At 43.1% G+C, this 11,036-nt stretch overlaps 1 long non-coding RNA gene across 2 annotated transcripts; it reads right to left on the bottom strand.

The window, feature by feature from the left end:
- Positions 1–2,190: 2,190 nt before the first annotated feature.
- Positions 2,191–6,490, bottom strand: LOC135482665 (uncharacterized). Of its 2 annotated transcripts, none has more exons than XR_010446253.1 (5): positions 6,155–6,490; positions 4,901–4,974; positions 3,969–4,043; positions 3,747–3,827; positions 2,191–3,208 (listed from the first exon to the last, which is right to left on the bottom strand). It is a non-coding gene; the product is annotated as an uncharacterized LOC135482665 (long non-coding RNA). The 2 variants fall into 2 exon arrangements; XR_010446252.1 differs by having other exon boundaries at positions 6,398–6,482.
- Between the last annotated feature and the right edge of the window lie 4,546 nt (positions 6,491–11,036).

The raw sequence follows: 11,036 nt of genomic DNA, 5'->3' as shown, positions 1-11,036 counted from the left end.
CTTTGATAAAACCCCGTGTTTTTTCAAGACCCGTGTCTTCGCCGTGTGTCAAAAAACCTGCGGCGCACTTACACCTATCAGTTGTGTTAGATAATGATTAATAGCCCCGGCGACAGGTGCGCTGTAGGTAGGGAGCTCTCCTGTGTTTCTTTCCCGTAGGAGGGGAATTTCGCATGCGCAATACCGAGGCAACTACACCGCGCCATCTGTCGCGGGATCTTAGAACTTGCAATTGCTGTGTCTATTCAGATTCCACCTATCAAAAACCTGTGTTGAACATGGGTCTAAATTAGCCCCCGATTGGCCGCATCAAGCTCGATGGGGCTAATAGACACGGGGATTTGACACACGGGTCTATTTAGACACGGCAATTCATAGGTGTAAGCGCAAAAGACACGGGGATTTGATAGGTGGAAGTACGACTAATAAAACCATACATTTTTGTAAAGCTGATTACCTTGGCTATCAATTGGCGTTGTTTCTGGGTATCAATTAGGTAAGAGGTAATCAATAATCAGTAATAATCAATATTTTTTGATTGATTTTGCTCTAATTGATTGATTTTTCTGATTTGAACAAAGTATATGGAACTGTAATTGATGCAGTTACAACCTGTTAATGATCAACGTAACTTGATTGATAACCTTTGATTGACTAATGTCTATTACTGATTGATCGAATAATACAACATAATATTAATTTATATGCTAATCAGTTCTTGTACTGCGCCCTCTGTAAACTATGAATGAAACTAAATCTAGTCTTCTGCAGATCACCAGGGACACGAATACACTGTACAATAGCGTCTAACGTGTACCGAGAGTTCTATACTAAAGAATTAGTATAGGGACGATATATCGTACCGCCTACGCGAGACAAAATACAGGGACGATATATCGTCCCCTCTAGGGAGGCGAGGGGTTAAGGGCAATATTACCCAGCTGTCCGCTGCCCAGTCACCTCCTGTTCTACATAAGTAGTTTCCATCAACAAATTGCACAAAAAAAGGAAAAATTCCAAAGACTGAATTATCGCGCTTTTCTGATGTTGACCCATTTAGCTCTCCAAGCAGTGACCCTTTTCACGTGGGCAGGCGGTATTTGCACCACGCCACCACGGGCACCACGCGACCACCACGCCACCACGCGAACAGGCGGAGCGATCATAATGACGATATCAAAACAGACCATCAGACCACAGACACTTGAGAGTTGTGGTTACACCTACCAATTATAGATGGCATGTTGGTATACTGCGTTGTTGCCTGACGGGATTTACGAGTATTTATTACTTGTTAATGGCATTCGCAAAAAGCAGGGCTATTATTATTAAGCCGCTATACATCCGTGTCCAACCGTTTGTCATGAGAGATCTTATCACACCATTATTGTTATCACAATACTGTCACTGCGGAGAAAGTATAGATCGGAGACCTATTATTGCGAATTCGTGTTGTACAGAGACTTGTCCATTAAAGGGGCACTAAAGGCAGCATCTTGGTAGGCAACATAAAGTTACACAAAGTAGCCAGTGAGTCTCTCACCTCTCACAGTTTGTCCTAACCTAGTCACGCCTGTAACAGGGATACATTCAGTGATGAATCAAATAAGACCTAATGCCCTTACTCTGTTTATAAGTCAGCTAAAGTTGGCCAATTTGACCCCCTGCTCCTACATAGTCCCCCTTTAATGGGAAACTATAGGCAACAGCTAGGTAGGCAAGATAAAGTTACACAAAGTCGCCAATAAGGGTCTCTCACACAACAGTATGTTGAAACTATGCACACGTGTTCGAGTGAGTGATAAATCTAACTCCTCCCCCCCAACCCACCCCACCCAAACGAACGGCCACCCCTTTAAAGGGAGACTATATAACCCACTCGTACTCGTATGGTTTTTGCAGGTCAGTCGTCAGTTGGAGTAGGTCTAGTTACTCAACGGTAATTCAGTACGTATTTCCGTAGTTGGCGTACGCCTTTATTCCAATAATCCCAAGAACGGGCATCAGAGAAGCTAGGATAGCAGCCAACGCCATCTATAATTGTTCCAAGAAACCATGATCCAATGAATCGACCGCTATTTTGATATCGTCATTATGATCGCTCCGCCTGTTCGCGTGGTGGCGTGGTGGTCGCGTGGTGCCCGTGGTGGCGTGGTGCAAATACCGCCTGCCCACCACGTGGAACAGTGCACGAGTAAGGCGTTTCCTGGAGTTAGGACCTACCCTGTGACGTCTTGGTACTGATATTATGGCGGGAAAGGTATTTCGTGCCAGGACTTGTGCTACCAGAAATAATGAATAACACGTTTTTCTACTATCTAAGAGCTGAAACAAAATGGCTAAAGCATCAAACATGATTGGAGATTGGAAAAATAGTTTATAGGTAAACCAGAGGAAGAACAAAAATACTGCAATAACAAGAGCAACGCAGGGCGTAGCATATGCCCCGGTGAGCACATTGAGTTGGTGTATTAGGAAAGTGAAGTGTTTTTCAGACAACCCCGGGCAGCTGGTGTCATAGCTGACTGGGTTTAGTTGACATCGTGAAAGAGTTATTGGTCTGTAATGCCCGCTGTACACGTTATCTTTTTCTACCCACATAAAAAGTTACATGGTTATTACTCAAAGCGTTCTTGTTAAAATGAGAGGAAACGAAAAGTTTACAGACGCCTGACGCCTACCGGCTGACGGACATTGGTAAAACATAATGCCTCCGCAATGCTTTACGCATTGGCGGGGGCATAACAAGCTGCCTATTACTTTAGAGTCACACTCCACCAAAAAACATCGATGAAACCCCAGTAAAAACAGTAGTAATAGAAGATTCAGCAGAAAGCATCTAAAATTGTTTGGGTAGACACCTGCGATATAAATTAAAACTGACCACATTCGGCATTTAAATCAACTGTTCTAGGAACAAACGTCTTGGCGCCAAAACCCGATGTTGGCGAAAATGACATAATATCATGTAAAATCCAAGGAAGACATCAAGGAATCGCCTACGAGTGGGCACCTGCAAAAATGTCAGTTGCAGCAGAAACTAGTCTAATCCAGAACGTGTGTAATCCATTTGTGACTGTGTAATTCACTATGAAATAAATCCTTAATCCAATGTTTCCGTTTCTTCCATGCACCGACACTGCCTCAAGAATATTTCCGCCTCAATTTTGTTAAGTCCCTCGCATTGTTGTATTAAACAAATCATAGCCTGGAAAATCAAATTATAAAATTTCATCGATGATGTGATGATAATGCTTTACTTTGATAACAAATTAAGTGTATAATAAGAATGCAGTGGACAATCAAGTGACATATTTTCGTGTTTCCCAACAAAATCAGCCCAAATAACGATAATAACAAGGAGTTTTATATGGGGCTTTAAAAGAGCTTTCATTACCCAGCCTATCCAGACGGTAAGAGTTACAACGTGGCACATGCCGGGTATCGAAGCCAGGACCTCCCGATCACAATGTTGATGCTCAAACGTTGTGCCACTGCGTTCCTCTGAGCACAAATTATTCCATATGCCTGAAAATGTACCCATCTCTGTACGTAGGTCTTTTATTGTTTCATGACTATCCACAGGATAATGCATGAAGTGATTCAAAATCATCTCTAGGCACTGTATTTGGTTGCAGCCGGTCAGTTTAACCCAATTCGCTTCAAGTTTCTCGCCTGTCATGTGCTGTACTTTCATGGAGAGATACCATCAATAAGGCTGACCATTTGTCAAATTTCAGACCCACCTCTGGCTCACGGACATTCATCATGGTTTTCATCTCGGTCTGCGGCAACTCATCCTACAAGAAGTTTATGATGGCCTTCATCTGAAATAACATAACATTTGTCAAATGAAAGGTATCAAATTGCTGTTTGCTGTGCAAATTGTCCATGACGAAGTCGGAAGATGAACTGATGGAGAAGACATGAATGGTTAAAAGGCAATTTAAAAATTGCATGTTTCTTACCTCCCAGTCCAAGATTGTTGTAAAGCTCTTCTGGCTTCTTACGAAAGGTTTCTTTACACATGTTTATCACACACTCTGCAAAAAAATAACAATTTGAATCCTTTGAAAACATTTCGACAATCATATTCATCATAAAGACATAAGAAACGTTTCTGCGGCTGTCTAAGTGCAGACAATGACAGTCAAACCTTTTTTGCCTTTACATACCTGTAGCACGAGAAGTAAAAAGCTTTATGGACTGAATGATGCAGGAGCTGAGCTTGTGTATGAAGTTGAACTTCATCATACATGTATGAATTTTCAGAAAAGAAGTTTGACCCAGCACAAAGCCCAACTCAGAGTCAGATGAAAAAAAGATTTTTATTCTGTTTTAACTCTTTAAATCCTTGAATTTTTTAGTGTTTCCAAGTATTTCAGCAATTTTCACCCCAAACGACCTCCAAATGCCCCCCCCCCCCCATGTACAAGACAGCTAATTAATTTCACTAGTATTATTTCATCAAACGGATGAAAACAAGTATATTGCATATCCCTAAACCGCCCGAAAACCAGCCTAAGTTTCATGATGGCGATGGTGTTGCTTGAGATTAGGTACGTACTGGCAGGCAGCTAGGCTAGGAAACTAGACAAAAATCAGTGGCCGGATATCGGCCGGTTAGGACATAAAGGGTCAAATATCACATGCCAAAAAATGACAAGCAGTTTTTTAAAAAAAACGACCGATGCTATGACTTTCAATTCCAAGCGATGACAGATCAATTAAATCAAAAATTTGTATTGAAAAAATTTGACCATCCAGTCCACGCGTTTACACTCCATCATCCATAGCCCAAAAACGATGCGGACAAATAATTCATCATGAATGGACAACAGTAGTAACAGTATTTTATTGTAAAATAAAAGGCTGTATTAAAATTTTAGTAAATACTTACGGATTTTACATTCTTCAAAACACTTGAGTGTGGGCACGAGTGGCATTAAAAACCCCAGGGGTGGCACGGAGGGCCTGCAATGCCACATTTAAAAAACATGAGTTACCAAGATTTGGTATCCCGATGCAATCATATTTACAAAACAAAAAGAAATACATGTAAGTGGTAGAAAAATTTTTTTGCAACTGATTTGAAACATATCTTAAACGATATGTGCTGGAGATGCCAAGCCTCTTTCATGCCGTCATTGCCATGGTGATGCTGGCCGATGCTATTGCACCCCGTCAATCAAATATCCTTTAAAAAATTGTACTATTACAAATTGTAAAAAATCTTGACAGTGCATCATGCTGTGCACACGTGCTACCCGCTGACCGACTTTCGAATGTCGTCTCGAGCCAATGTGCATCCTTTTCTGTGAAGATCTATTGTAAACATGGTTTGTTTTGGCGACCCTAGGTGGTGCCGGCGTATCTGGCAATCCTGCAAAGGTCCTATAAATAGACGAATTCGAAGAAGTTTGTTTTGGTGCTGACCAGAGCGTGGTGTCCCTAGGCATTGTCCAAAGTCAGCTAAGGCCTTCTGACGAGTGACATGTTCTGGGTGTGCGCACTCATTGTTTAAATTGTTTTGGAGCCGATTCCTCTTCTTCAAACAGGCCTATCTGGATGAACACACTCCCTCAAGTGCATTCACACAGTCCCTTCACTGCCACAACCTTCTACCAAAATAACATTGCGCAATATTGTTTCACCACTAGGCCTACGCCTCGTTATTTCACCAGTTACGTCATTACGTCGATAGACGAATTCGAAGAAGTTTGCACTGACCCTTGAACAAAGGATCGCCGTGTCTCTCTAGGCACTGTCCGAAGTCGGCTTACTAGGCCTTCTGACGTATTCCGAGTGTGCGCATTCGATTTGTTTTGGCACCGATTCCGTCTTCTTCGAATTCGTCTATTTCCTAAGTGGTGATATATAATATAGACCTAGGCCTATAGATTCATGCACTAGATTGGGAACAACATTTACATAACGTAGTGTTGGCTGTCGTCACGTCACCATGCATTTTACATTACGTGACGAGACGCGACGTTTTCGTAAATGTTGGTCCCAATGAAGTGCATGGATCTATAGGCCCTAGTACCGATATATAGTATGCACTTCATGACGTGTTGGCAATACAATATCATGATGGACGCACACTCCACAGAGAGTAAGACTGAGCTGAGAGTGACACTAGGCTTACACATACACAGACATGATGAAGCCTGTAGCCTGAACGCCTAGACTGCAGTCTTAAGTCTGCACAGACTCGACAGTGTCAATGACACACACGCCATGCATCGATTGCATGAATGATGGTCTGTACTCTGTGGTACCGGGCGGTAGGCCTACGAGTAAGCGTCTTTTTCTCACAGAATCAACGAAAAAAACTTGTTCGTCTTCTACAATACTTTTCCCTAAATCATCCAGACCGTAAAGCAATAATATTTACCGATTACATGATGGCGAACAGCAATCCCAACGCTAGTATTTCGGAACAAACTACTCATGCTAGTATAACCGCGGCAAAAGCACGAAAAGCAGCGACAAGACAGTGTCCAAACTGGTATCTGCCCATTTCGCCTTAACCTTATTCGCCTTATCCAATTTTGCCTTCTCCCATTTAGCCTTCTCCTAACTTGCCTTTTCTCAATTCGCCTTTTACGATTTCGCCATCGCCTTATCTCGCCTTTGTTCCAATTGGCCTTCTTCCTAACTCGCCTTCCTCTCATCTTGCCTCATCCTTGTTTGCCTTTTCTTATTTCGCCTTTGTCCTATTCTGCCTTGGTTCCATCCTGCCTTATCTCATCTTGCCTTTTCCTGATTGATCTTTGTGTCAATTCGCCTTCTTCCCATTTTGCCTTCTCCCGTTTCGCCATATCTCACCTGGCCTTTTATCAATCCCCCTTCGTTAAGCAAGGGGTCTATTATTTGCAGGGGGGGGGGGGGCAGTGTTTTGAGTAGTTTAATGATTCTGTTCAAAAAAACTTTGGTACTTATATTATCTCATGCTAAGTGGCATTGCTGTGAATGAAGAACATCAAACGTACCAAAACCATCTAAAGAGAACACTGCGTGGGAAGTTCTTGAGAGCTAACTCGTTCTGTGAGAAGGCCTCATAATTCCCCAATGATCAAAGGAATACATCTTCCAGATTGCTGGATTTGAATAGGCCTATTGACCATAGTCCATAATAAAGAACTTCAGAAGCACTCACACTTTGAATGATCAATAAAATACTTAGCACCCCCATCCCTCCTATATAGTACCAGGTCACAAGTCTTACTCATCAAAGAATGCCAAAACACTATGCCAAAATATTTCCATGAAAGACTTGGAAAACTCTAAGATTTGACAAACATGGGTAAAGATACTAAGTTGGTTTTGGAGATACATGTAAGCTTACATGTAGATGGTTCAGAAGTTATGAAGATTTGAAAATATTGGTAATTAAGCAACAGCCTTGGGTAGGGTACCAAAACATAATTCGTGGAAACACTCTTATATGAAAGACTGGCCCCACAAACATGGGTAAAAGAGACAAAAGTCTTTTGTAATATGGTATGTAATGTAATATGACTATAATGGCTGAGAAGTTATCTACACTTGTAATTTTGGCAATGTCCACCGGGTTTTGGTTGGGGGTACCCCCGAATGGACCCTAGAAGCCCTTCAACACTGTTGAAGACATTTTCATATGAAAGATTGACTCAACAAACATGGGTAAAGACACCAAGTTTGTTGCAAAGTAGGAAGAAGGCGAAATGGGAAGAAGGCGAAATAATACAAAGGCGGGGCGGGTAAAGGCGAGATAGGATGAAGGCGAATTAGGACAAAGGTAAATTAGGACAAGGTGAAATATGAAAAGGCAGATTAAGACAATGGCAGACTGAGACGAAGGCAAGAATGGATAAGGCAACTTGTGATAAGGCAAGATAAAACAGAGGCAAAATAGCATAAGGCGAAAAATGAAAAGGCGAAAAAAGACAAAGGCGAGATAGAATAAGGCGGATTGGGAAGAGGCAAAATTGGAAAAGGCGAAATAGGAGAAGGCGAAATGTATATTTTTTAAAGGCAAAATGGGAAAAGGCGAAAAAAGACAAGGCGAAATGGGCATGAACCGTCCAAACGCAAGGGAAATCGTCGTTAATTTGTAAAGTACGCCCTCTCGCGGAGAACGACTGACCCCGTCTTGGCCATTCCAATGTTAGTGCCCTGAAGAAGCAGTTGGCTAGCACACAATGTCAATGATTGATGGCGAGTAGTTGGTGGGTGGGAGAGGGGGGATATAGTTAGGATGATGCCATCATGGCAGTTGACCCAATAGACGCTGTCGCAGTATAGAAAATAAGAGTGGGGAGAATGTGGGAAACTAAACACAACAGGAGAAGGATAGGTATTTTTGCCCGGAGATAAGCATAATGATCCCAAGACCCAAGTGTAATTAAGATTTATATTCTAATTCAAAAAAACCTTAGCCGACCCCCCCCCCACCGTCCTGAATAGTTTGAGGTCTCACTAGCCAGTGGTAATCAGGTGTTAATCTTGAAGTTATAAGGCATAGAGGTGACATTTTTCAAATTTGTGTTATACAGGGTGTCTCATGCATTGTGCTACATCAGTCTATGCATGACTGTATGTCTAGACGACGTTGAAACTTGGTCAGATGTATTCTACAAGAGACAAGCTATTCAGAAATGTATAGGTTTGTGTGAGAGTAAGGTACTGCCAAGTCTACAGCCGCTGGAACAGGGGTATGCATGAAATGACGTCGCGTCATTTTTGGAGGCAGGTAGGCCTGGCCTCCGCACCGGCTTGTGAGACCTGAGGGTAGCGCGCGCGTTTGAGTTTGTGCGCATGCGCTTTCTACGGAAAATTGAAATGGCCAGTGTTGTGGACGAGTGGTTTCAGGTTTTACGGTAAGATTTTGTCATGGAAACGGGGAAATAGACACTGAGACCAATGTACTTTCAAGATTATTGCATTATTAATGGAACCAGACCGTCGACATATTGTCACACCCCATGATATTGACGAAATCGTCGCCGAAACGGGCAGCCCCGGACCGATCATGTTGGTGCGCTTGAAACTACGGAAAAGTTAGCAGACGGAAAATCTTTTGCGGAATTTTGCCAGTTCAAAGCACGATTTCTTCGCGGAAATAGAAAAATAATCTCTGGCAGCGATGCAGCTTGTTGTTTAATGCATTTCGATTCGCCCCAGCGTATCGTTACACTTTGATTCGGCCCTGTTTTGACGAAATCTTCAACCGAACAGCGGCTTCTCTGCGTAAACATCGTAGCGTCCCGCTGAATTGTTTGGAAAAAGAAAATCTCTCCCCAGGTAAATTGCTGTGCATTAGCGTATACGATTCGCGTGCAAAACTGTCACCTGGGTGTGGAAGTTTTCTGGTTCCGGGTCAAGTTTTTTTCGTTGATGGTATACACACACTCTCTAACCATAAAGCTCGCTGAGAGCTCCCTAATATGAGGAAGGCTCAGGCCTTGATAGGGAGCTCTTCGTTAATAGGGCTGGTGAGCGAGAAGACTCGGGGGGGGGGGGGGGGGTATATAGTTAGGATGATGCCATCATGACAGTTGACCGAAGAAGCAGTTGGCTAGCACACAATGTCAATGATTGATGGCGAGTAGTTGGTGGGTGGGAGAGGGGGGATATAGTTAGGATGATGCCATCATGGCAGTTGACCCAATAGACGCTGTCGCAGTATAGAAATAAGTGGGGAGAATGTGGGAAACTAAACACAACAGGAGAAGGATAGGTATTTTTGCCCGGAGATAGGCATAATGATCCCAAGACCCAAGTGTAATTAAGATTTATATTCTAATTCAAAAACACCTTAGCCGACCCCCCCCCCCCCCCCCCGTCCTGAATAGTTTGAGGTCTCACTAGCCAGTGGTGATCAGGTGTTAATCTTGAAGTTATAAGGCATAGAGGTGAAATTTTTCAAATTTGCGTTATATATACAGGGTGTCTCATGCATTGTGCTACATCAGTCTATGCATGACTGTAAGTCTAGACGACGTTGAAACTTGGTCAGATGTATTCTTCAAGAGACAAGCTATTCAGAAATGTATAGGTTTGTGTGAGAGTAAGGTACTGTCAAGTCTACAGCCGCTGGAACAGGGGTATGCATGAAATGACGTCGCGTCATTTTTGGAGGCAAGTAGGCCTGGCCTCCGCACCGGCTAGTGAGACCTGAGGTCAGCGCGTGCGTTTGAGTTAGTGCGCATGCGCTTTCTGAAAATAGAAATGGCTTGTGTTGTGGACGAGTGGTTTCAGGTTTCAAGGTAGGATTTTGTCATGGAAACGGAGAAATAGACATTGAGACCAATGTACTTTCAAGATTATTGCATTATTAATGGAACCAGACCGTCGACATATTGTCACACCCCATGATATTGACGAAATCGTCGTCGAAACGGGCAGCCCCGGACCGATCATGTTGGTGCGCTTGAAACTACGGAAAAGTTAGCAGACGAATTTTGCCAGTTAAAAGCACGATTTCTTCGCGGAAAGAGAAAAATAATCTCTGGCAGCGATGCAGCTTGTTGTTTAATGCATTTCGATTCGCCCCAGGGTATCGTTACACTTTGATTCGGCCCTGTTTTGACGAAATCTTCAACCGAACAGCAACTTCTGTGCGTAAACATCGTAGCGTCCCGCTGAATTGTTTGGAAAAAGAAAATCTCTCCCCAGGTAAATTGCTGTGCATTAGCGTATACGATTCGCGTGCAAGAATGTCACCTGGGTGTGGAGGTTTTCTGGTTCCGGGTCAAGTTTTTTTCGTTGATGGTATACACACACTCTCTAACCATAAAGCTCGCTAGAGCTCCCTAATATGAGGAAGGCTCAGGCCTTGATAGGGAGCTCTTCGTTAATAGGGCTGGTGAGCGAGAAGACTCGGGGGGGGGGGGGGGGTTATATAGTTAGGATGATGCCATCATGGCAGTTTACCGAAGAAGCAGTTGGCTAGCACAAAATGTCAATGATTGATGGCGAGTAGTTGGTGGGTGGGAGAGGGGGGATATAGTTAGGATGATGCCATCATGGCAGTTGACCCAATAGACGCT

This window comes from Lineus longissimus, chromosome 2, assembly GCF_910592395.1.
Source record: "Lineus longissimus chromosome 2, tnLinLong1.2, whole genome shotgun sequence".
NCBI lineage: Eukaryota > Metazoa > Nemertea > Pilidiophora > Heteronemertea > Lineidae > Lineus > Lineus longissimus.
Note: the sequence above shows the minus strand (reverse complement) of the source record. Positions and strands in the feature narration are given on the sequence as shown.